Source organism: Aethalodelphis obliquidens, unplaced genomic scaffold (genome assembly GCF_003676395.1).
Source record: "Aethalodelphis obliquidens isolate GAN/ISIS:26980383/991018 unplaced genomic scaffold, ASM367639v1 scaffold28, whole genome shotgun sequence".
NCBI lineage: Eukaryota > Metazoa > Chordata > Mammalia > Artiodactyla > Delphinidae > Aethalodelphis > Aethalodelphis obliquidens.
In genome coordinates, this window is record NW_020837972.1 from 6,020,016 (window position 1) to 6,044,073 (window position 24,058).

General features: G+C 51.7%; 1 protein-coding gene across 2 annotated transcripts in view; it reads right to left on the bottom strand.

Annotated features, from left to right (window-relative positions):
- CMKLR1 (chemerin chemokine-like receptor 1) overlaps positions 1-23,506 on the bottom strand; it is a 40,222-nt gene extending 16,716 nt beyond the window's left edge. The window contains exon 1 of one of the 2 annotated variants that reach the window (XM_027124452.1): positions 23,296-23,506. The gene's annotated coding sequence lies outside the window, so the exon portion shown is untranslated. Of the gene's footprint in view, positions 1-23,244 lie in introns of both variants that reach the window. The other variant, XM_027124451.1, reaches the window with a different exon arrangement.
- Positions 23,507-24,058: the final 552 nt, after the last annotated feature.

The following is a 24,058-nucleotide window of genomic DNA, read 5'->3' on the forward strand; positions in this document are numbered from 1 at the left end:
CGAGCTCTTGGGACCCCTTGCAGGATTAAGGTCTCTGGGATGGAAGTTCAAGGTAATTTACAAGCCTCCCCACCACCAAGACCCCAAGTCTGGGGTCCTTACTGACTGTGACAGTGTTGTCTCAGACTCGCCCCCCTCCCCCTTCCCAGCTGCACAGTGGCTAAAAGCCCATACTTGAAAGTCAGCCAGACCAGGTTTAAAGGCCCTTCCTCATTCAGTGACTGTGGACATATTACCTCTCTTCTCCAAGCCTCAGTGTGCTCATTGGTAAAATGGGACTGATATTATTACCTCCCTCCTAGGGTTACCATGAGCATATCACAAAATGATGAGGTGAATGTGGTATCTGGTGCGCAGCAGGTGCTCAGCAAACGTTTGTATAGAAAAATCAGATGGTGACGTGCCTGTGAGATCTGGTAGCATCCCTGTCTCATGGAGGGAGGGGAGAAAGCCAGGCCGAATATCCAGTTTGCAGATTCTGAACCAAAGCAAAGGGCTGTGTTACCAGGAAACTCACAGAGCTCAAAGATGAGCCTGGATGGTGTCTGGAAGTAGAGGAGGGCTGGGAGCCAGCCAGCGGTTGCTCTCAGCCTCCTCCTTCCAGACCAGATGCCGCCCGGGGCCGGATGAGGAAACGGTGGCTACTGCCATTCCCTCCCCCGTCTCGGCCCCTTCTCCTTTCCTGGCATCCCCACATCCTCTGCCAGAGCTTCTGCAAAGCATTTTTCAACTTGACTATAGTCCCTCAGTTAAAACAAGCATTGTCCCACTTCCGGCTGCACAGGGCATTAAAGCATAACAAGGAGGTGCCCAGGCTATGTGGCCTCGGGCCCATTCTCCACATCTCCAACCTTCCGTTTCCAACCTGGCACATACAGATGGCCCAACATACTGTGAAGATGAAGGAAAATGATTATATGAAGCACCTAGCAAAACAGCCAGCCGCTCATAGGGCCTCAGACGATGCCAATTCCCCCTTATGCCCATTTAACAGATAAGAAAACTGAGATTCAAACAAGTTTCATGATCTTTACCAAAGTTACCCAGAAACTGAGCAATGGGTATGACCAGGAGCTCTAGGCTGGACTTTCCTGGTTTTCCCTGGAATCATTTTCCATATGACTTAGAACTAGATTTCAATTCCACCTCCAGCACTTAGAGGCTGTGTGACCTTGTATAGGTTGCTTCACCTCTCTGAGCCTCAGGCGCCTCATCCATAGCATCTTTCTCTAGGAGTTGTGAGGATACAATAAAACAAGGCTGGTAAAGTGCTTGGCCTTGTGCCTGCCATGATCACAGTTACCAATACTATTAATACCAGTGATTAGTAATATTACAGGAAAGGGGGGGGATTTATCTCACAGCGGTAAAACTGGAAAATATGTTTCCACCCTCTTGGTGGGGTCCTTTATTTTAGGATCCAAGGAGAACTTGGCAGGACACAGCCTTTTCTAGAATTCCCAGAATGTCAGGGAACATTGGGTAAATTGGAGACACCAGGAGGCTGCAGCGTCAGGTCACAGACCCCTTTCCAGCCTTCTCCCATGTCCCATCTGCTCGTCGCCTGAGCAGCCCTGAGGCCCCAGCACATCTAGACGAGAGCAGCCCCGCCCAGGCCCAACAGCCCTGTTCACTCCAGGCCACTTTGTTTCGGAGACTTCCTGCCTCTGGCCTGGAACGTTCTCCTCCATGGCCCTGTCACGGGAGGAAGTGTGCGCAGCATGGGCCTGGGGTTCCAGGAGTGCGGTTTGGCACCTTTGCCTGGGAGAGGTCAGAAAACAGAAGCCCTCTTGGAGGGTGAGGGAGGGGAAGGGAGGGCGAGGTGGGGTCCCTTCCAGACAGGCTGACTCAAACCCTCCAGGAGGCTGAGAAACTTCCAAGATGGCCTTGACATTGGGCTAACGGAAAGCTCAGAAGGCCAAGGATTCTTCCCTCCAATTCTCTGATCCTCCTCTCTCCCTTCCTCCATCCTTCCAAGAAATATTTATTAAACACCTATTGCGTGCCAAGCCCAGATCCAGATCCAGGGGCTACAGCAGGGAACAAAAGGGACACATTGCTTCCCTGGAGGGGCTGGCATTCTCGAGGGTGAGGATTGGGTAACTAACAGATAAACACATTTGTAATAAAAAGGACAAACACCTCTAGAGCCAAACTGCCTGGGTTTGAACCCCTGCCCTGCCATTCACCAGCTGCGTTACTGTGGGCAAGTCACCACACCTCTCTGTGCCTCAGTTTCCTCATCTGAAAAATGGGGTTGATAGCTCTTTCCTCATAGGGTTGTTATGAGGATTAAATGAGTTTACGTTGGTAATGTTTAGAAGCATGCCTGGTTCATTGGAAGCAGTATGTAAGTGCTGGAAAAATGAAACGAATATAACAGATGATGATATACGCTATGAACTAAAATGTAAAGAGGAGTGGGGCATAGAGATGGGGGCGGGGTGCTATTTTAGGCAGAGTGTTCCGAGAAGCCCTCTCTGATACGGAGACCTTTGAGCAGACTTGAATACAGGGAGAGGGAGACATATCACTATCTGATGGAAGAGCACTTCAGGCAGTGGGAAGGGTAAGTGCAAAGGCCCTGAGGCAGGAGCAGGTTTAGCAGGTTCAAGAAACAGCATGAATCCATTCATTCAAACATCCATTCAATAAGCAGCTAGTGAATACCTTCTAAGTGTCACACTCCTTGCTGGAGACTGTGGGAGTCTATGCCCCCAAGTAGGGGAGGTGGGTGCAGGAACATGGCATAGTCAGTGCTCTGAGATGTCACCTAAAATCCAGACTTCCAGCAAACCAGCCCTATTGGGCCTGCATCACAGACAGGATGGGGTTCTTGGCAGCCTCCCTATGTTCAACCCCTTGATTCTGGGGCAATGAGTCTGCTGTGATTCACCATGGAGCCTGCCCTGGCTCTCTACTGTTGTCGAAACAAGAGCAAGATAAGAGAAAGATGAACAGTCATTCTCACTTTCAGCTTTAATGGGAGAGTGTGGATTTCTTTGTGGAAGTGGAGAATGTTCCGATGTTAGTCAATCGTGTCTCCTGCCTGACCTTGTTGCTGGCTGAGTTTGTGGCCCTGGCTCTGTACAAAGCAAAGGGAAGGCAAAGCCAGGGAAATCAGGGGAGGCTTCTAGGAGGAAGTGACATTTGAGCTGAGGCTTGAGGGGTACGACGCCTTTGCTTAATGGAGCAGTGGAGGGAGGAGGCATCTCCGCAGAGGAAACTGTGTGCAAAGGTACAGAGGCTGGGTAACGTGAGGTTAGATTGTGTGTGGGTGTCTGTGCATGTGTGTCTGTGTGTGTGTGGCGGGAATTTTGGGGGGATGGCAGGAGACGTGGCTGAGAAAAGAAGAGGGGTTCAGATTGTGAGACCTCCTGCAAGGTACCAAATTTATCCTGTGGGCAATAGGGAGCCATGGGTGGTTTTTAAGCAGAGGGGTGTCCATTTTTCTAAACAACCCCAGCTCTAGCCCAGGTGGCTCATACGGAGACTGCATTGGAAGAGGGGAGACTGGAGGCAAGAGGCTAGCAAAAGACCTGATGAACTGAGTGAGAATCCCCCACCAGCTCCAGGTCCACTCAAAAGTGGCAGTTTTTGGAGGCTTCAGAAATCAAGGGCCCCATCACAGAGCCGGGGAGTCTGGCAATCTCCCCATTTTCTTGAGGGAATTCTTCCTCAGCCGGCATGGGCACGTTTGCTTCAAGAGCCGTTTCCATGGCAACTGCCAATGCTCCAAGAAAAATGTTGGATGAGCAGAGGCGTAGAGACAGGATACACCAAAATGAGTCTCCATGGAAGAAGCCAGGTCACACTGGCCAGTCCCAGGGGCTGAGACCCAACCCCAGCCCGAGAATCCCTGATGCCACAGACGAAATCTAGTCACCATGGCAACACTGATTCCCCATCCTTGGGTGTCACTGGGGATGGGGAGAGATAGGAGGGAGGAAAGGCCAAGGGGCAGCCAGATCAGTAGCTTACAAGGTACGCTAATCCTAGGATGGGTGTGAGAGGCAGGTAAGTGAAGAACACGGGTGCAGATGAAAGAGCAGCCTCTGGGGTCTGATTTTTGGATTCAGAAAGGCATCCCCTACCCAAAAATTGATGCCTGGTAAACCCTGTTGCTAGGCCTTGAATTCCACCATTAGAGTATTACTTTTAACTCCCCCCAAATTAACTGCAGTAAAAGTAATAATGGCCTGGGGGCCAACACTCCCACCACCACCACCATTCACTGGCTCAGGCTGGTTGGGGGCAAGGCTGGAGCAGCTGTGGGTGTGGAGAGAAGCAAGGGAGAGAATAGTTTATGCTAAATGATGGGGGTGGCGGGACATCTCAGGGATGCAACCTGATCCCCCCCTCCCTGTCTTCCACTCCAGCAAACCTGAGGAGTGCATCGAGGGCTGAGCTTAGAGAACAAACTGACAGAACCTCCCATCATGTCCCTGGTTTGCTGTGTGACTTTAGGCAAGCACTTTCCCTCTCTGATCAGGCCTCAGTTTCCACATCTCTAAAATGGACAGGTTGGACTGAGAGAGGAAGACTTTGGAGTGGAGGAAAGAGAGAGTAGGAAAGCAAAGAAAGTTGAGGTGCAGTGTGGAGGAATTATGGGGGTTGCAGAGCTTTGAAAGACAAAAGGCAGAAATGTTGCTATTATGTAATCATTAGCTATTCCTTGAAATAGGATGTGGGGGAAGGTTAGACATCCAGCTCATCAAGCTCAGGCTCTCACTGAGGCCGGATGGTGGAGGGGCTGAGTGCCCAGCTGGGGAGCCAGGCTGCCCGGGGTTAATCTCAGCAGTGGAGGATCACTTACCTGCCCTCTGCCTCAGTCTTCCTATTTGCAAAGTGGGGAAAATTGTAATACCTCTTGCACTGAACTATTCTGGGATTAAATAACTTGACATACGTAGAGCGCATAGCATAGATCCTGTTTCTTGTTATCTCACTATTGATGAAACAAGGCTAAAAGCATCTACGTGGGGGCATGTGCGCGTGCGCGCGTGCCTGACCCTGACGTTACTAAGTTTCAGGGAAGGGATGTTAAGGGGAAAAGGCAGCCCAGATCAGGAGGCTGGGTGGAGATAAGCTGCAAAAAAGAGGAAGGGAGGGCCCCTGGCTGTGAGCACTGAGCTCTGTTCCCCTTCGCCAGCCCGAGGGAGGTCAGCGACATGCACGCACCCACCCAGGACAGGGCGGCAGGGTTCGTGGGAAACCGCCGGCTGGGTTCAGGGAGGGGCCACAGGGGGAACCTTGGACCCCAAGTCCTTCCAAGACGACCCACTCACTTGTGCCCCCAGGAGCCCAGTGCCCCTTGAATGCGTGGCGGTCAAGGCCTCTGGGCATTTGCTCTTACAGGTTGCTGTGCTGGGGGTCAGAGGAACCTTTTCCTGTCCTGCTCCCCCCAGCCTCGCTACGCACTGGACAAAAAGACAGGCAGAACGGAGAGCAAATGGTAAGAAGACGGAGAATGATCCTGCTGGCATGTGCCAGACGTCTGGCTGGATGCTTTGCCTTCCTTATCTCCCCGTAGCCTGACCAGCTCCCCACCCAAAGACGGGGATGGTTATTATCCCCACTTAACAGGTGTTGAAACTGAGGCTCTGAAAGGAACCTGGTCAGGATCACCAGACAGCCCTGGTGGAGCCAGGACTTGAACTTGGATCTGTGGTCTCCAGAGCCCGTGCTCCAGGGCACCCCAGCTGCAGTCCACACAGCTGTTGAAAATGTTCTCCTGCCCTTATCACAGCGCTTCTAAGCGTCCTGGGTGGGCTGCTGGCCTCTTCCACTGCTAGGCTGTGACAAGCCTTCAGGCCGCATTCCTTCCTCTCCCTCCTTCTTCCCCGGGTTCCCAGGTGCAGCCCTGGTAGGGGAGGAATCTAAACCACTGAGAGGCTGGGGGTGGGAGGTGGTGATAACAGTGGCCCTTACTTGTCAGGCGCCAACTGTGTACCCAGTGCCTCTACTCAGAACAAACCTTTAAGGTGGGTATTTTCATTCCCATTTTGCAGATGTGCAAACGGAGGCACAGAAAAGCAAAGCCACTAGCCCAAGATGCCACACCTAGGAAGAGGCAGAGGTAAGATTTGAACCTGGGCTGTTCTGACACGGGGGCCCACACCTTCAATCACCGTGACTGCCCTTGACGTTCTGCGACTTGCTGGCTGGGGGCTCCACTGTGTGCAAGGCCGTCTGTTCTTGCACCCGCTGACTCCCCCATGCACAGGGCAGGCAGGGGAGCCGTGTCTCACATACCCACAACCCCACCTCAGAGAGCCTTCAGTGACCCGACTTACCCACCTCTGGCCAGTGCAGTCGCCACACGCCAGGCTCCAGAGCAGGCAGGGGGCTGCAGAGGCACGTCCAGCCGGGAGGACCCCTGGGAGGTCCTGCAGGCCTGAGCCGCCCCAGCCGCGCCCCGCCCAGGCTGCCAACACCAGGCACAGGGCCCCCGGGGCACTCAGGCAGGCTCTGGCCCCCTGGAATTGCCTGGCTCCAGCCCAGGCAGCTGACGGAAGGGCTGGCATTGGTGGAGTATGTAGGAGATCCCACCCTGTTCCCAGGCTTGGGGGGAGGAGGGACAGGCTGCCCTCCCCCTTGACCCTATAACCGTGCTGTCACCTTTTCCCAAGGAGAAACTCAGCCTTGCCCGAGAAAGGGTCTCACTGGGAAAACTGCCCCCCACCCTCAGTGGAAAAAACAGACAGTTGAAGCCCAGAGGAAATGTCAGAATCCTTAAAAGCCACTGCTGGAGAGGCTATAGGCTCGAGGGGTCTGCCACCCCCATGCTACAGAAAAAGGAAACTGGCTCAGGGCAGCGGAGGCCTTAAGCCTCACACAGCTGCAGCAAAGCCAGGTGCCGAGGCCAGCCTGACCCCTGAGATCTCAGGCCATGACTCAGTCTCTTCATCTGCAAAGCGGGCCAGTGTAAAGCTTACATGAGATCACAAATGCAGGGTATATAGGTTGACCAGTCATCCCAGTTTGGGGGTGTCCTGAGAAATAGGACTTTTGGTGCTAAAACCAGAACGTTCCAGGCAAATCAGGACAGGCAGGTGGCCCTGCCTATATGAAAATCCCACAAACACACCCCGTGGCTGTGATGTTTAAAGGAAGCTACTTCTGGAGTCGGATAACATCGACTTTGTTATTCTAGCTCTGTCATCATTTAAAAAAAAAAAACTTTTATTTTTTCATTCAGTTAAATTTGACAGATCTCTGCCAGGCACTGTGCTAGGCGTGGGGATGCTATAGAGAGCAGAGTGGGCAAAAACCGGTGCCTGGTAGAGCTTAGAAAGACACAAGACATCATCACACAGGCAGCAGGAAGGGGAGCCCTCCTGGTAAGTTGCTTGGTTTCTGAGGCTTGGTTTCACCTCAAAATGGGGGACCATCCAATTAGAACCTCCTCTTGGGCATCCCCTAGGCCCTCGAGTCATCACTCAGAAATAAAATCATCAGAAAAAAAACTCTCCCTGGGTTCTGCCATTTTCCAGAGAAGGTTGCCCTTCTCTCTCTTCCCCCATCCCCACAGAACTTCTAGAAAAACCCATCAAGTCATTAGAAAGCTCTTCCTTTTTTTACTAAACTGAACTCCAGCAACCTGCCACATTCCCCTCAGCCTGGGTCAGCCCCTTGGAGTCACACAGGATAAGCCGGCCACCTCCTTCCCCTGGCAGCGGCCACTTCCTCACTTTAACCTTGGCCAGCACTTCCTCTGCATCATTCTTAACCCCTTACCTGCTGGTCCCTACAGCTGGGACTGCTCTTTCCCCGGGCAGGGGGAGGGGTGTTCACAGGCTGCTTTTGCTTGCAGGTTTGTCAAATTTTTTGTTTGCTTAGGTACCGGCTTGGTCCCAAGGGTGGGGTAAAGCTCCGAAGAGGCTCAGGTATCCGAGGGAACGTAAATTAAAAGTGAGAGTGAAAGGAGGAAAGGAAACGGGTGGAGACAGAAAACGGAGCCAGGGCTGAGGGGAAAAATGCAGACAATAAGTAATGTCCTAAATACTTAGCCTGGGTGGGCCACACAGTGGACTCACAGACTGCTAGTCTGGAAAAGAAAAACCAGTTACAGGAGTCACGTGCCCCTTGGCTCAAAACAAACCTACTTCGGGGAAGGCAAAACCTTCGGGGACCAGGAACAGAAGGACCTTGTCCAGAGTTCCGTGTAGAGAGGACACAGCATGACGTGCAGGCCAGCATCCTCAGAGATGTGCTGACGGTAGATGCAGGCTTGAGGTTCCAGATGTTTCAGGAGAGGCTTCCAAACACTGGCTGCCTGAATACAATACCCTCTCCTGTAAGCTGGCAGCTCTGCCCCAAAAGGCCATTCAGTAGGAGCTGCTTTCCCCAGACGTGCCAGGGAAGGAGTGACTATTTACTTTGGTCTAGACATCCAGGGTTATGCATTGCTGGCTTAATGGGAAGAAATTTCTAGAATGTCTGGGAAAGGGCCTGAAGTGTGTGGCCCTCAAGGCATTCTCGCTGATGCCGTTTCTCTGAACTGATGTCTTGATACTATAGGCAGCAGAGAGCAGGACATTATTCTCTGTGACAAATGCTAGAACCCAGCCACGCTCTCCACCAGCCGGAGACGGGCCTGGGGTGTCGTGACGCTCACTGCCCTGGGCTTGCTTGTCTGTTACCCTGTTCTATGGTAAAAGGATGCTGACAAGGACACTCACGACTCCTACAGGCATGGATTTTCAGTCATTACCCTCTCCAGAGGATCTCTGTGTCCACTGAATATTAGCCCATGAGGACATATTTCTTTCCTACAGATACTTCATCGAGGGGTCAAGCATTCTCTTGGAATGAGATGGCAAATCCACAGTGAGACATCGGCTGGACCGGCCGTGGCCACAGGGGGCCACTGGGAGCACATGTCAGCCACCAGGATGACATGGATGCTGAAGAAAGAGTGGGTCCTACATAAACCTCAAACAGGACCCTCTCAAGCCAGGTTCAAGGAGACCAGAAGGAACTTTCTCCTTGTGACACTGAGGAAGCTGGAGTCAGGTAGAGTAGACTTAAAATCCCAAATATGTTCCTGTGGTGGCCAAAGAGGTAACGGCGATGAAAGCCACGGACATTAGCGTTTATAATATCTCTTCACAGTGACACTGGCTTTAGCCTAATGGGCATCCATTCACAATTCTAAGTTGGCTTTTTTAATTTAAATTTTTGACTAGGCTACACAACTCCATCGAATTGGTGATGTTCAAAACTATCTAAAATTATAAAAAGGTTAGAATGCAAATCCTCATCCTATCCTGCCACCATACACCCAGTCCCCACTGCACCCAAATCCTTTTGTTTCTTATGTCTCCTTCCAGAGTGTCTTTAAACAAATACAAATATATATTCCAAGTTCTTCCCTGTTTTACATGAAAGTTGGTCTATTACACACACTATTTTGCAACTTGTCTTTCTTACCCAACAATATACCTTGGAGATGATTTCCTATCAGTGTGTAAAAAGCACCCATCCTTTTTGATGGCTGCATAGTATTCCATTATTGGATTTGCCTTCATTTACTTATCCAGTCTCCTGGGCACGCGCACTTGGCTTGTTTCCAGTCTCTTACTGTTAGAGTTCATCATCATGTATGTGTTACAGTATTACATGAAATCAGTGTGTGTGTGTGTGATTCCCCACTTACTCTTAATAGTGTCTGGGGCTCTCAAACCCTTTCTTTTATGATGAGAAAACAAGTCTTAAGCCCTTCCTTTTCACTGGCTGTGCTGTGATTTAATCCATCAAAAAAAAAAAAAAAAAAGCTTCAGAGCCACGTAGACTGGGATCAGAAATGAATGCTGCAGTGTATGAAACTATCTGCAGAGTGTGGGAGACAGATTTAGGCCTGAGGCGCCCTCAACAACCCCAAAGGGTAGATCTGGAGCTTGTAGGTTCCCAGAGAAGAAGGCACTCAGGCTGGAGGAGGCACAGAACAGGGTAGTGACGGACCAGTCAGCAGATTTCTGGGGTCGACCCCGAGCTCAGAGCCTGGAGCCTGAGCCCATGGGAAGCCATTTTCTGGAGCTGGCTTGGCCACCTTGGGCAGCCCACAGCAGATGCCGACTTGAAGCTGTTTTCTGCTTTCATTCTGTTTTAAGATAAGGCCGTGATCGCATTCCCGGGGTGTGGAGAAACCTCTCCCCTCCATGCATGGGCCCTGGCCATCCCCGCCCCTCAGGAAAGGATCCAAAATAATTTTCCACCCATTTCTGATGAAGAACAAACCTTGGCGGGCAACAGAGCGCCCACCCCACGCCCAGGCACTCCTCATCTCTCCCTTATAGGACTCACATCTTCCCAACTTGGGACGGGCCCCAAGTGGCTGACAGAAGAGCCTTTGTCTCCCTCGTCCCTCTTCCTCACCCTCCTGCCAAGAATCCTGGCAACGTCTCACTGGTGTAGGTTGCCAAGGGCCCCCGCAGTTTGTAGCCACATGTGGGGACCCTTGAAACCACCGTGTTGCTGAGCCGTGGGAACCATCACCGTGAGCCCTCAGGATCCTTCCCATCCCTCACGTTGCTCTAGCCTCCCAAGAGCCCTGACACTACCCTCCCTTCACAACTGAGGAAACTAAAGCTCAGAGGGGGTCAAGCAACTTGCCCAAGGTCACACAGTTAAAAAACGGAGGAACCAGGACTTGAACCCAAAGCCATGCTCAGCGTGATAGCGAAGAGGGCAGGCTCTGGAGCTGGGCCATCCAAGTTCAAATCCCAGTTCTGCCACTGACGACTTGTGAGACTTCTTTGTCGCTTAAATTCTCTGTGCCTCACTTTCCCGATCTGCAAGATTGAACAGTGATAGTACATACCTCACAGAGTTGGTGTTAGAATTAAATAAGAGAAGGAATACAGAGCATCCAGAACAATGCCTGGTCCACGTTAAGTTCTCAGTAAAGAATCTATCAGTTTCTATTATTAGTGTCGTCAGGTATGATTATGATTCGTACAATTGCCTGGCATTGCCCCAGACATGAATGTGGTACAGCCATAAGGGAGTGTGAGTGTACAAGACCTCCTCTCAGAGCTTCTTTCACACTGAGGTGTAAATACCTGCTCACAGATTACATATTTCTCATTCATACATTCAGGAAACCTCACGGAGCCCATATTATCTGCCAGGTAGCAGGCAAGCAGCTCGGAATACACAGATGTAATTCCAAGTCCTAAGAAACCCAAAGCCAGGTTCCTCCTCCCTCCGCTCCTCTTTCCATGGCCAGAATCATAGATACTTACTCCACTCTGGCCTTCCTCTCCCCAGCTCCCACCTTCTAAGGAAATGAACGAGCAACTTGAAATGAGTCCACCCCTCAGGTGAGGGTCACAGCCACACTAGCTCCACCCACCATCCTGCTCCCCTCTCCCCAAGCCCGGACACCCTCCCTGCTGCAAGCACTCATTCATTCATCCATTCTATAACAGGAATAGAAGCTGTGCCCTGGAAGCTCTAGCACAGTCACATTCAAAGAAACAGTCCAGCAGCCATAAGCACTTATAAATAATTCAAATTGTACTGCCATCTCTCAAAGAACCACAAAGAATATTGTAGTAGGTGTTGGTGGCCCAGATCCCCTTTACCAGAGGGGGGCACCCATCCCACAGCTGTAGAGAATGCTAGACATCACAGCTCACTGCTGCCCCCTTCTCCTGAGAACTGCCCTCAGCCCAGCAGGAGCTGCTTCTCCCCGACTGCCGTGGGGTACAATTCAGGCTCCAGAGTCCACCCACCCCCCGGGATCAGGCTGAGGCTAGTCTCCACCTGAGACCATATTCTTGCTGTCATCCTCCCTGTGCCCGATCCTTGAATGCAAATTTAAGGGTGTGCCCCCCAAAACCCACTAATCAGGATAAATAATACTTTCATGCAGCATTGAAAAATCGAAGCGAATGCACAAAAGGCACGATGAGCAAAATATCAAAATGTTCAATAAAGATGAGATCCAACCCTGCAATGGCATGACCCTGCCTCCCTTCCCTCACCAAATCCCAGCCCTGCCTGAGACACACCCTCACCACCTCCCATTCACCAAATCCTCACCTCAGGCTCTGCTTCTGGGGAGCCCCTGCCTAAGACAGATATCCAGCTCAGAAGCCACAACAGGCCTCTTGGGACTGTCTTTTACTCATTCCTCTCCCGTGTATCCACCACCTCGACAGAGGCCCTACGACCCCCTCTCAACTCCTCCCCACTCAACCCCCTTCCCACCAAAATCTCGCCCTCTGTCCCAGCCAGAGCAGGCTCCCTGCGCCCCTTCCCAGCCCCCTCCTGTGTCCTTCTGACCCACGATCAGCATCTCCCCCTTTCATTCTCTCTCCCCCAGTCCTCTCCCTCCCCGCCCACTGCCTGGACTCTGAGTTGTGACGGAGGCCTCACATGGCAACCATTGCATCCTGTTGCCCCTGTGGGGAAACCATGGTGTGCCAGGTACGTCCTCCTCTCTTGAAGTCCAGCCCTGGCGCTGGCAGCCAGAGCCTTCATCTCCACGCCCAATTTCTCAGTTCTTTCTGGGCGCCCCACCTCAGCTGCACCCGTGCCCTCCCTCACCTCAGAGGAGCCCAAGAGACCCTCTGAGCTCAAGCGAACTCCTGAACCAGTAACATTTCCCAAACGCTTCTGAGACTGTCCTAGACTTACCACTTTTCTAGGTTTGCCAAGTAAGGGCATGGCAGAATTAAAACTGTCTTTGACCATCTTCACCATTTCAGAAAACAAACAGTATGTTAACACTGACAAAAATCAATGAGACATGGACTCATCCTTCTCAGCTGAAAATACTTCACTTTATGAATAAAACAATCACTCGATTGTCTGTGTTCTCTCTTTTCGTTTCTCTGCAGGCTGTTAAAAACTTGGCCACAGACAGGTTCCAGTGGGCCGGGGTTCTCAACCCCCCTTTTGACATCAGGGGAAACTGAGACCCACAGAGCAGCTCTGTCTTCCCATCCAAACCCACATCCTTGAATCTTCCCCGGAGGGAAACCACGCTGAGGTAGGAGGCCTGAGTTCCAGGCCCAACTCTGCTCCTAATTTTCAAAGAATCTGCACAAATCTCTTCCCCTCTCTGAGCCTCGAACCTGTAGATATTTCAGATGACCCTGAAGATGCCCTCTGGTCCAGCATTGAGGACATGGGGCTCAGACCCTGCCTGAGCTCAGGAGCCAGCACGGCTGAAGAAATGGTCTGGACACCCAGGCTTCTTTCTCTGACATCACGTTTGGGCCTCAGTTTCCTCTTCTGGGAATGCAAGTGTTGTGGTTAATGCTATCTGGGTTCAAACTCTGGCTCTGCCTTTACCAGCTGTGTGACCTTGGGCAAGTCACTTAACCTCTCTGTGCCTCTGTTTCCTCACCTACACAGCAGAGAAGCAAGGGAAGAGGACTCAATTGTCTGTGAGTGTCCCCCGTCAGACCTGACGATCCATGCATTCTCTACCCCAAGTTTCTCCAAATGAACCACAGAGATAGGAATCAGGTGAGGGGCCTCTCCCTGGAGCTGAGCCAAAGATTTCCAAGGGACACAATTTTGGTCTTTAAATGGACGGGAATATTACGGTGTTGAACACAAAAGTCCCATGCTTTCTTTTTTACAAAGCGTATGCCCTCAAAGGAATTATGTGTGTTTTAAAAATAAGGCACATGACCTCAAAATAACTTTAGTGAGGGTTGGTTTTGCGTAAGGGAAAGAGGGGACTTCAAGTGATGCCCCAGATGCTGTCCCCCAAAATATCAGGGGTTGGCCCTCTGCTGTTGCGGCTCATGTGTTCATCCCCTCACTAAGGGTTAACGAGGGCCCATGATTCAGGGTGCAGGTAAGTGCTTGGTTTTGACCAAAGGTGCTCCATCCACTCCAGCTCTGGAAGATGTCGGTTGGCTCAGAGCACTGGCTGCCGAAAAAAGGAGGGGGAAGGGGAGAGGAGTGGAGGGAGCGCCAGAAGGGGTGGAGGGGTTCCGGGAGCAGGAGGTGCATTGAGAAGGCAGGGGTCAGGCAGCCGGCCTTCTACTCAGCTCCCCACGGTGGCCCTGCTCCACACCCCATGAGCTTCAGAGCCCCCTAAGGAACTTGAGTGTCTGGGGTGCCCCCAGCATTTCCATATGACATCCTAGGGGAGAAACCAGCCGGACACCACTGCCACCCCCGCCCCGGGGGAGCCAGATGACGCCCAAAGAGGCCTTTCAGGCGCTTCCAGAACTGATGGCTGCCCCAGGGCCAGGGCCGCCTTTGATGTCAGCCCTGCATCCTTACCACCACCAGAGATGGAGCTGACGCAGCCCCAGTTTTCAAGAACACGGCTCTCAGCGAGGCACAGCAACTTGCCAAAGCGCCACAGCGAGAAAGCAGAAAGGGGCAGAGCTTCTCACTAAATCTGCCCCATCGCCGGGGACACGGACACCTAGAGACAAAGTCGTGAACGCCACACGCTTACCGAGCTCTGGGACCCCAGCTAAGTGCGTCCCCCACGTGAACACCCAATTCCAAGTTCCCCAACCCCAGGTTCTTTCCTTTAAACAAATGGCACGGCAAATACCAAAATAACAAAGATAAAAAATAAAATAGGGCTTCCCTGGTGGCGCAGTGGTTGAGAGTCCGCCTGCCGATGCAGGGGACACGGGTTCGTGCCCCGGTCCGGGAAGATCCCACATGCCGCGGAGCGGCTGGGCCCGTGAGCCATGGCCGCTGAGCCTGCGCGTCCAGAGCCTGTGCTCCGCAGCGGGAGAGGCCACAACAGTGAGAGGCCCGTGTACCGCAAAAAAATAAATAAATAAATAAATAAAATAAAATATGCCCTCCCCTAGATCCACGTCCCCCCCACCAAAGGCCCTGTGAGGCAGTGTCGTTCCCATTTCACAGATGAGGAAACCAAGGCTGCAGAACTAGGAAGGCGAGGAATTTGAAGCCAAGCAGTCAGATTCCAGAAGCTCTGACCATCGTGCCATCCTGCCTCTCCAAACACACCTTGACGAGCCATGCTTCTCCCCCTGGTCTCCCGGCACCGGCTCCAGTGCCCACACAGGGAAGGAAGGATGCCCGAGTGAGGGAACAGTTTTACCAGTTCAGCAGAAGGTGAGAGGGACCCCAGCCTCTTCATCCAGGTCACAGGACACAGCCTTAACCACCCTCAGTCACCGTGGCCTGTGGGCTCTGGCAGAAGGCCGCAGGCAGGCAGGCAGGCAGTGTAGACGTGGGTGTGCCAAGATTGCAACACTCACCCTCACGGCCGCCCAGGCCTGTTCGGTTTCTCTGAGCTCCGCTGATATGCAGCTTTGTCACATTAAAAAAAAAAAAAAAAAGTCAACACACTTCTACAAGAAAAGGGAGGAACAGAGAGGTCCCAGTGGAGGTATGAGGAAGTGGTAACACAGACGTCTATGGAACTGACTGAGTCACTGCCTGTCCTCAGGTTCCTGAAGCAGGGGAGGCTGCTGCTTACTGACCTCCAGGAAGATCCCGGGCCAAAGGCTCCCCTCCCCCGTGTCCAAAAGCCTGAGGGTCCACCACTGTGGACACGCTGTGCTGGCTTAGGCACCAGGCTCACAAACCCCCTCCTGCGAGCTGTCACCAGCTGCAAACGCCTCAGGGTGAAGGAGTTGATCCCTTTGGTTTTCAGTGGAACATCTGGAGGAGAAGAGTCTTCTGAGGGATGGGGCATGAGACTGATAAGTGTTGATCGAGCTATCAAAGATGAATGAGATAACCCTGACTGGTGTAGGGAGAGTCTGTGGCATCAGTGGAAAGGCCTGGAAATCACAGAGGAGGAGGGTAGGTGAGCTCTGGAGAAGGGACCAGGAGAATAGGAACAGCCCTTGTGGTGTCCAGGTAAACGAAGGGCAAGGCTCAGGAGCCTGACTCCTTTTGCTGTCAGCTGTGTGGCCTTAGGGAGCCAATTAACCTCTCTGATCCTCAATCTCTGAGCCTCATCCTTCACAGGAAAAAAATGACTGCCAACAGTCTGGGGGTTGGAGCAGAAGGGGGTGATTAAAGAATTCAATCTCATTTCAGGAAGTATTTACCAAGGACCTGCCACGTACCCCATTTTCAGGGCCCAGAAGTCTTTGCAGGGACCCACTAAGTGCGGGACCCAGGGCTAAGCCCTTTACATGGATTATCTCCTTTAATTCTCACCACACAACTCAGGGCAGAACCTGCCAACACTCTCATTTACAAGTGGGGAAACCGAGGCTGAGAGAGAGGAACCGACCCGAGATCACCCAGCTGGTCATCAAGCAACTCAGGATTCGAACCCAGGTCTGCCTTACTCCAAACTGAATCATTACTTTGAGGGCCCCATCAAAGCACAAAAAGCCAGGGCCACTGGAGGTGGGACGTGTTCCCAAGGCAGAGAGGGAGGCTGTGAATTAGGGAATGGAGGAGGGGTGAGCACATGTTTTCTCCAGGCCTCAGCTTCCTCGGCTGTAAAATGGGACAGTTTGCCCCATCTCCCACATTTCTGATGGGTCTGTGTGACACCAGCAGAGGAATGACTGGCCCCCGAAGAGGATCTTGGTGGTGGGAAGCAGGGTTGGGCAGAAGTCCAGCGTGGTCTCGGCGAATGAAAGCTACCTGTCCCTTCAGACAGTGGAAACAATACAAAAAGCTCTTGGAAGGAGGAATTCGGGGGCTCTGCTGGCTTCCCAGCCCCCTGGAAAGCGTGAGCTGCCAGAGCTGGGAGAGGGCCGAGATTATGGAGCAGACAGGATGCGTGGAGCCAGGGCCAGCCCAGTGGGACAGGGCAGATGAGCAGCATCGCCCAGCCAGGCTCAGGGAAGCTGCCCTACCCTTCCTCAGAGTCCTGGTTCTGATTTCCCTCGTGTCTGAGGTTTTTCACAGGAGGGCAGGGAAACACAGAAAAAGAAAGGCCCATTTAAGCCAGTCAGGCCCCACTGGTCCCAGGAAAAGAAAGACCTGTGATGTGGGGTCTCTACCCAGACCCCGCCGTGTTTTCAGGCCAAGCCGGGAAGCGGAGGGGAAGCTTGGGGTGAAGCTCCGACCCTGGCACCGTCCACACCTGGCATTTCTAGCCTCTCACAGCTCAGGACCCCCGCTGCTCCGCCCACCACCTGAGGCAGCCCCTCATGCTCAGGCCACAGTTGGTCTTCAGCCCCAGCTCTGTGCCACTCTGCATCTCACGTAAGCCAGCCAACACCCTCCACCCCGTGAGGAAAACCCTTTAATCACCCCCAATTTACAGTGGAGCAAACTGAGGCTCAGAGAAGTTAAGTGTCCTCTCCGAGGTCTCACAGCCAGCGAGGGCAGAGGTGGGCTTCAAAACAGGTCCGTGAGCTGGCAGAGTCCTGCTTCTACCCTGGGTGGCCGTTTCTTTCTTACTCAAGGGATGTCGTTTTTCTTCCTGACCCAGATCCCTGACCATTGAAGAAAGCCCCCTGTGAGTCGCATCTGTCATAAAAGAGACTGAAAATTGCCCGAACTCCCCGAAGACCTGCTCTTGACGTCAGTCAGCTCTACCCCCCGGTGATGGCAGGGGCCAGCAGACCCTTCGATGCCCAGCCCGGTTCATCTGGCTCCAGCGGGCAGTGGCCCAGTCCTTCTCCCCGCAGGAAACATATCCCGGGCTGGCCACAGGTGCCACCCTAAGTCAACTCTCTTTAACCCTGAAGGAAACACCTCGTTTCTCCCAAGTTCCGTGCCTACAGCTGTCAGCAGGTCCTGGCTGTGCTGGGAGAAGAGACCCAACATTCAGCCGAGAAAGCCACCAATGCAAAGAAATATTCTCTCCTCCGATCTGGTTTCTGGACCAGACAACCCAGGAGATGAAGCCACTAACCAACATGCCCTTCTGCCAAGTTGGAATTTCAAACTCAATTCACTTGAGATTGTCTGGAATCTTCACTCGTCCAAATGTTCAAGTTCAAGCAGCAAGTTTGGAGAGGGCAAGGTCTGGGGACAACAAGATGCTGTTCCGGTGAAATGGGGCGTACTGGACCACGCAGCAAGTTGCATGGGACCTTCAAGGCCCTGCAGAACATCCAGGCTCCCTCCGGCCGTTCCCTGCTTCCATTCGCCACATCAGATATTCCTCGCTCGTCAAGCTGCTCACGTTGCTCTCCCAGCCAGAAATATCTTTTATTTCTGGCCAAGTTTTCCTCCAGGCGCTCGAGGCCAGTCATCCTTGGAACCAGCCCAGGTGCATGCTCCCTTCTCCAGACACTATTTCCTGACTGCCCCGATCAAAGCTACCCCCTCTTTGCTCCCGTGGTAGTTCGGGCGCTGAATGCACCAGGCAGGCACTGATGGGAGTGTCTTCAACAATCGAAAAGGCCTTGGTCAGAAAGGCCCAGGTGAAACTCATTTGAGACTTCTGACCTCCAGAAAGGTATGATCATAAATGTGTATGGTTTTAAGCCACAAAGTTTGCAGTGGTTGTTATAGCAGCAACAGGCTCATACACTGACTATCTGAGCAATTCGTTCATCCCACACCCCGGAATTCATAGATTCTGGAAACTGTTCAAACAAATTCTGATAACAAGGGATGGGCATATTTTTAATGTCCCCTGGCCCTAATCACCACCCCCAGATCACTGACTGAACACTGAAGAACTCAACAACTCTGAAACAAGAGGAAACTGAGGCTCAGAGACCAGAACCCAGGTCTGCCTGGCTACACCCCACCAGGCCTCCTGTGTCTCTGACCCCTGAGCTCCAGGAGGAAATACTGAGCACGCTAGCCACTGTTTCTTGCACCAGATGCCCCACGCCCCACCCACCCAACCCACCTCCTTGCACAAGAGCTGCTCTCAGTCGGATCCCAGGGCCAAGATCAGAGGACCTGAGTCACATACCCCAAGAAAGCAGAACCGATTCTGACATTCTGCCTGGATAGCAGCTGACCCTTCTGCTGAGTCAGCTGCTGATACTTCCAAGGTTGCCAGAGTGTGTCTGTGGTGGGTGGGACACCCTCCCACTGCCCACGGAGCCCAGGACTCCCCCATGGGGCAAGGCATGAAGCCAGGAGACTGACTGAAATGACCTTTCCTGTCCTGGGAACCCGAGGTCACAGGGCACAAGATGCCCACATCACCCCCTGTGTACAAACGTGAATATCAGTGCCCACTTCCCCGGGAATTAAAATAGAAGCGCCTTCAGTGAGCTGGCCATGTGCTGTGCTCGTGTATATTTTTACGTATATTAACTCGTTCAACCTCCACCAACCCTGTGAAGTGGTAGACCCTGAGAGTATCCCCCCCTTAGAGATGAGGACTCAGAGGGGGAGGGAGGTTAGAGGGCAGAGACGGGGTCTGAACCCTAGAGCAGGTGGCTGTGGAGTTCATGCCATGTCATGCTGTCAGCCGATGGCAGCCTGACATTAATGTTTCTTTCTTTGACAGCACCGTGTAGAATTAACATGGCCTCTGGCTTCTACCCAGCAGGGCAAGAAATTCTACTCTTCCTCTATCATGCTTGTGCCCAACGCTGCAAAAATATAGAGGTTCCAAAAGAGAAGTATTGTAAATTAACTGGTGTCCTAATTTTGCCTGAAAACAGCACGTCCTGGGAGCCAGAAACCAACCCTGCATCCCAGGCCCGAAGCTAGGGCCTCGCCCTCAGCCAGGGGCACATAAGGAGTCCTGACCTGGGAACCAGAGCCCCGGGTCTTAATCCTACCAAGTGACCTTGGGAATGTCGCTCAACCAATCAGGGCCTCACTTCCCTCAGATCTAATACGGGGGCCAATGTAACTACCCTCACAGCCCCTCCACAGTCCCACGAGGGCAGGAATCCTGTCTTTTTCATCACCCTGCCTTGTGGAGTGCCAGACACAGAGCAGGGGGTAATAAATGTTTGTTGAGTGACTGAATAAAAGTCTATGTGACAAGTTTGCCTCCCCTCCCCCAAAGGCCTTAAAAACAGGGACTGGGCTGACCCATCTTAGGTTCTCGCACAGGTACAGCTTTCGCTCCTCGGTGGGTTTATTCACGCAGGAAATCGTCCACAAGCACCTACTATGCGCCTGGCCCAGTTAAGGCCTCGGTGGCATCCAGGACCCACACACAGCCTCAGCTGTGTCCTCACACGCCACCCCCTTCTCTTTTTTCTGGCCAGTGACTATAATACTTAGTCACAGTGGGCTTCCTCGGCCCAAGACAACGACCCGGCTGCCTTCTAAACTGCAAGCTTGGCCCATTCTGGGCACTTGGACAATGATTCCTTCACTTCCACTTCCTTATACCCAGCCCTGGGGAAATACAGCCCAAGGAAAACCCCTACCCTAACCCCACACATGCACTGGCACACACACACGCAGCCTTGCACACATGCACTCCAATGTGCAGCAGGACCCTAGGACAGAAGTTGGATTTTCTGAGTTCAAATCCCAGTTCTTTTGCTTATGAGCTGTGTGACTTTGGGCAAGTCCCTTTACCTCTCTGAGACTCATTTTCTTCCTTTATAAAATGGGAATGCTAATCATGAACCCTTTCCATGTAGTGTTATAGGGAGATTCAATGAGATAGTGGATACAAAAACCTTTGGTTCATCAATGTGATTTGCTCAACAACATTGTTATTTTTGTTTCCTTTCTCCAGGAGGGAAAGAGAATGGCAGTTGCCTAGGTTTCAAGGAAATCCATGTTTAGGGGGCCTGGAATGTGGGAATTTACTCAGTCTATTTGATGGGGATTATTTTGAGGATAGGAAAGTATTTGTGGGTCCAACATCACCATGTTAACTTTAAGATTAACGAATGAAAATTTAGAATCAGAGACTGGAAGAGACCCAAGAGGTCACCGTATTTGTGGCAGAGACAGCTAGCTGTCCACAAAAATTCGTTCTCCCTTCCACAGTACACAGCCATAGATGGGAAAGAGCCACCCTTGCCAAGAGCTGCATTTCACAGCCTCCTTTGCAACTAGATTGGTCACATGACTAGTTCTCGTGTGTGGCAGAAAACAGTTAAGAAGCAAACATGCCCCCTCCATGCTTTCCTTCCTTGGCGATGATGTCCAAGGGCTAGTCGGAATGTGAGATGGCTCACTGAATCACCGTGTGGAAGAGGACAACCCTCCACTCACAAATACCTGCCTTACAACAAACGTCTGTTTTGTTTGAGCCATTATACGTGCTTGGGTCTATTTGTTCCTGCACCTACTGCCCTAATACAACATTCAACCTCCTTATTTACAAATGAGACGATTAGGGCCAGAGAATGAGAGTACCTTGCCTGAGGTCACACAGCAAATTCAGCAATGGTTAAGAACTTTGGTGTCTGAACAATTTGGAGTAGATTTTGCAGTTTTCAACCTGCCCCCAAGAGCCATGAGGATTCCGAGAGGCCCTTCGGCAGTGAGAGTGAGGTTCAGTGAGCTGCCGTCTGGAGTCCTCCACTTCTGTTTCTACTAGAAAAACATCACTTTTATCTGTCTTCAAATTGCACTTCTCCATATATTTTCATCAGAAGAAAGGGCTCTGTGGCTTAAACTAAATCATAGCCCGAATGCTGGATGATGTGGTCTGACTTTCTGTGGTACAAGACCAAGTTTTGCTTCTTCTCCACCATTGTCTCCTGGCCTCAGCTGCTGACACAGGGCATGCAGACTCGCAGAAGAGCATAGATATTTGCTTAGAAAGGAAAAAGAGAAGCCTCAGTGTGCAACAAAGAACCCAGAAACTTGGACAAAGGACAAAAAGAAAAGACACTTAGCTCAGTTGTTCTCAGATTTTAGGGTGTGTCGAAATCACTGGGGGTGCTGATTCAAAATGCAGACTCCTATACCCCATCCTCAGAGATTCTGACTCAAAAAACTGATGCTCGTGGTCCCAGGATTGCCCTTTGAGAAGTCCTGAGTCTAATTCGACTCAGTGTAATTCGACAGCAAGAACTACAGGGAAGATTGGTCTTGAAAAGGAGGTCAAGGATGACAAAAAGGAAGCTGGGGGCTGGGCCCTTGCATAGAGAGAGAAGGTAGACCCACGGCTCAGCCACTTGCTCGCTGGCCTCTCTGAACCACATAGGTCTGAATGATCAGACTGACATCAAGTAACAGTTACTTGAGTATAATGATGTGCTGTTTGCTCATAACTTTGCCAAACGCTGGTCCAAATGGCTCACCCATTTATAATGTGCTAATTTGAAAGCAGAGAGGGGAGTGGAATATTTTCAACAGATACCACTGGCAAAGGGTTCATATCCTTCATATACAAAGAACGCTTAAATACCAATAAGAAAGGAGACAAACATGCCAGCAAGGAACACATGGGAATAGACTTGAGCAGGATAGTCATAAAATGAACAATAAGATTATAAAGGTTATTCAGCATGAATGAAGGAGTGCAAAGTCAAGCAGCCAGATGTTATTCTCACCTTTCCCATCAGGGAAGTTTTAGGAGATGGGTAGCAACCAGTGTGGGTGAGGCTGTGAGAACATCACACCCCAATACTGTGCCGGGGGAGTGCAAGCCGGCACAACCTTCCAGGGCGATAGCCTCAAAAGACTTAAAAACACGCCAACATGTGAGCCAGCGAATTCACCTTAGGAAACGTATCCATAGGCCCAAACACGCAGAGATGATGTACTAGGAGCAGCCTTTGCAGTGCTGTTTATAATAATGAAAAAAAAAAAAAGAGGAAGAAGCAGCAACCACATGGAGGAATGATTAATAAATCCCAACTCGCCCTCTCTGTGCAGCCATTAAAATGTATATTGGAGGAACATAGAAAATACAGAGGCAGGTTCATGATCCGTGGTTAAGGACAAGGTAAGGTATGAAACGAGATGTTGGAAAAGCATGGGTGTGTCCACATCTAGATACTCCTGTGTGTCTGGTACATTGTAAGCACTCAACAAACATCATAGGTCAAGTAGTGAGAGGGTGAGTGAGAGTTCTACAGAGAGGCACCCGAAGGTTCACCTCTGGGTTAGGAACCCCTTCTTTCCTCTCCATAGCTGAGCGGTAGGACAGTCCAGCAGCTAAGAAGGTGGGCTATGCAGACTCTCATGTCATTTGGATCTCAGCGCCCAGCCCCGCACCCCCCCAACCTGACTCTCAGTTTCTTCACCTGTAAGATGTGGACAATGAAAGCATCTCCCTTGCAGGGTTGTTGTGAGCATTAACCGAAGGGAAACACTGAGCTCGCTGCTCTTATAACTATGGTGACCTCGCTGGTTTTTTACAAATAGCATGCATTACTTTGGAAATCTGAAAATCATGTTAAAGCTATTTCCATTTTGACAAAAATTACATTTTACCAAGAACCAAAGAACTTCTCTCTCTATTACCATTTCCCCTTTCCTGGCGCCTCTGGGTGATGTCAGAGCGGAGCGTGATACCTTGTGGCCGGTCTCCTCTGCCCAGGTGTTCCCAAGCGTTCGGTGACTTCAGACCACTCGAGGTTGTGCAGGAGACCCGTGTTCCCCGACTTCTTTCTTGAAATCACACTGTCCTTTGGCTGTGGCCGTTTGCCCAGAAAGCAGTGCATCCATTCATTCAAGGGCCCCTCAAATAGCCCAGAGTTCAGCCCCCCTAGAACATTCTCATCCCCCGGAGGCTCCTGCGCTCTTTGCCCACCAGGGCTGCTGTCCTGAATGGGACAGGCCTCTGCCAGAGAAACAGCTGGAGGGAGGAGAGAGGGAGGGGCAGGAAACCGGGCTGACCGAAGGGCGGGGGCGGCCAGCTGCGTGGAGCGGGGCTGTCAGGGGAGCCTGCCTGTCGTGGGTGGTGGCTGATGGCGAGGCCTGCTGGGGACGACCCGCCCCTCTGGGAGCTGGGAGCTGTGCTCACCGTCTGAGCACAAACCAGGAGCACATGTGGGCCCCGGGCAGCTGTGGGAAGCACGTCTGCTCCCAGCAAGGGCCTCCGGAGCTCCAGACAGACTACGTACAAGCAAGACTAGCTGCCGGATATCCCACCACCTTGGGTCACCTCCTCACCCCAGGCGTTTGTGCCTCATTCCACCTGGATGCCCTTCCTGCTTCCTGCCCCTATTCGTGGCCTGATGACCTCCTGCTTCCTTTTTTTTTGGGGGGGCGGGTTAAATTAAAATAGCAATGTGTTTTTTTTTTTTAAGTATCAAATGAACAAAGATTAAAATGT